This window comes from Sinocyclocheilus anshuiensis, unplaced genomic scaffold (genome assembly GCF_001515605.1).
Source record: "Sinocyclocheilus anshuiensis isolate Anshui unplaced genomic scaffold, SAMN03320099.WGS_v1.1 scaffold533, whole genome shotgun sequence".
NCBI classification, from domain to species: domain Eukaryota; kingdom Metazoa; phylum Chordata; class Actinopteri; order Cypriniformes; family Cyprinidae; genus Sinocyclocheilus; species Sinocyclocheilus anshuiensis.
In genome coordinates, this window is record NW_015539846.1 from 163,948 (window position 1) to 166,304 (window position 2,357).

General features: G+C 33.3%; 1 protein-coding gene across 1 annotated transcript in view; it reads left to right on the forward strand.

The window, feature by feature from the left end:
- Nucleotides 1–2,357, forward strand: part of LOC107684566 (vesicle-associated membrane protein-associated protein A-like) — a 27,767-nt gene that overhangs the window by 24,615 nt on the left and 795 nt on the right. The window lies entirely within an intron of this gene.

The window sequence follows — 2,357 nt, forward strand, 5'->3', positions numbered from 1 at the left end:
CTCTCTCACACACACACACACACACACACACACACACTCTCTCTCACACACTCACACTCACACACACACACAGAGTTCATGTCACTTCCTGTTTGTTCCTGAACACCCCTCCGCTCTGCTGCGGCGTCCCAGAATCCTCAGAAGAGGAGCCTGCTCCACTGGTTCCGTGCCGCTCCGGCTCCGGCCGAGTTCCGCTCGCCGCTTTGCAGACGCCCACCCTTCCCAGGCAGCCTTAGCAACTGGCGCGATGTCCAGGAAGTCAGAACGGCAGGGTCAGAGGTCAAGGCCTGCAGGCCTGCGATGGTCAGTGAGGGTCAGAGCAGAGAGCAGGACGTGTGGTCAGAGCAGAGACACCTCAGCAGGGTAGGTCAAAGGTCAGCAGGGTCAGGAGAAGACACGTCACACGTTGTGCTGTTGATGTCAAAGGTCGTGCGTCCAATCAAACACTGTTATTTTAATATGGTTTAATCTGTCACATGGTAGAAGCTCATCAGATTAGACGAATGCGACTGATATTGCTATAATAACGATCAAACAAATCTACCAGAAACATTTTAACTCATAGAGATGATTGATTTATATTGGATTTTTCAGCACGGAATAATAAATACACAGATTTTTGGATTATCATAAATTAACATTCCACAGCATTATTATTCTAATAAACAATTACCTTTAGCAAAACCCCTTATAATACCTCATGTTAATGCCCTTACAAACAAACTTTCAACAAATTACATGATTTAAAACAGTAAAATAAAATGTCTACACATGCATATGGATAGATAATAATAATAATAACAACCAAAAAGTAACTAAATAAAAATATAATATAAATAGAAAAGAAAAAATGGGGACAAAAATATTTATTTTGATGGTTTAACTATGAAAATGAAGAAATTAAGACAGCCAAAGGTGTTAGTATTGTAACTTAGTTATAATGTAAAATATAAACGTTAGACTCTCACGGCTCAGAAATTGTACATATAAATGTAAAATAAAATTATTATTATTATGTTGTTTTTCTTAAATACTCAAATTTTTATTTTACATTGAAATATTAATATTAAAAAAAATAAATCAATTATTAAAAAGTAATAAGTGAAAGTAATATTTCTGATTTTGTTTTTAGTAATTTTTATATTTTTATTTAGTAATAATAGTATTAATAATAATAATTTGATATTTTTAATATTTTAATTTAATTTAGATATACATTTATTTTAAAGCCTTATATAATCACAAAATGTTGGCCAAATAGATTTTTTCCCACAATTTCACAATTAAAAAATAATATTTGAAATAAATGTTAACTGAAATAAGGTAAGCTTAAGTTCCTTTATATTTTATTTTATTTCATTTCAGCTAGTTTTCCAGGCAACATTTTCCTTTAGTTTAACTTGAATTTCTAAAATAAAATAAAACGAATGAAATCTATAGACAAAAAAACTAATAAAATGTATGAAAACACACAACAAAATTACTAAAACTTGAACAAAAATTAAAAACAGAAAATATAAGAATGAAATCTAATTCAAAATATTAACAAAAACTATAATAGTATATCAGTGATACTGAAATAACTCTAAATAAATAAAATAAATATATATAGAGCTGTGTGATAGCAATGATATAAACTTATTTATTGACTAATATTTTATTTTTTAAAGAATTTATTAATTTCAGTGATTTAAAAAATCATGCTTTTAAAATGAGGCTTATTCGTGGATGCAGGTTTTCACGAGCGTTTAAATCTCGATTCTTTGAATACAAAATAAAGTTACCGAAGGGGTGAATTAAAATAGGTTGATTTTTAGTCATTTCTTAAAGGGATAGTTCACCCAAAAATGAAAATGTGATGTTTATCTGCGTACCCCCAGGGCATCCGAGATGTAGGTGACTTTGTTTCTTCAGTAGAACACAAACGGAGATTTTTAACTCAAACCGTTGCAGTCTGTCAGTCATATAATGGAAGTGGATGGGAATCACGGCTTTGAGAGTCAAAAAAACATACACAAATAAAACTAAATTAAACCCTGCAGCTCGTGACGATACATTGGTGTGTAAAGAGACGAAACGATAGGTCTGTGCAAGAAACTGAACAGTATTTATATCGTTTTTTACCTCTGATTCACCGCAATGTCAGAACTGTCCTGAGCACGTGACGCGTCTTCTTCTTCTTGCTTTACAGCGGATCGCAGACTTATAAGTGCATTACCGCCACCTATCTCTCAAATGGACCATTGACACTCTATCTACAATCTCAATTAGGAGTGTCAATGGTCCATTTGAGAGATAGGGGGCAGTAATGCACTTGTAAGTCAGCGATCCGCCGTAAAGCAAGAAGAAGAAGAAGA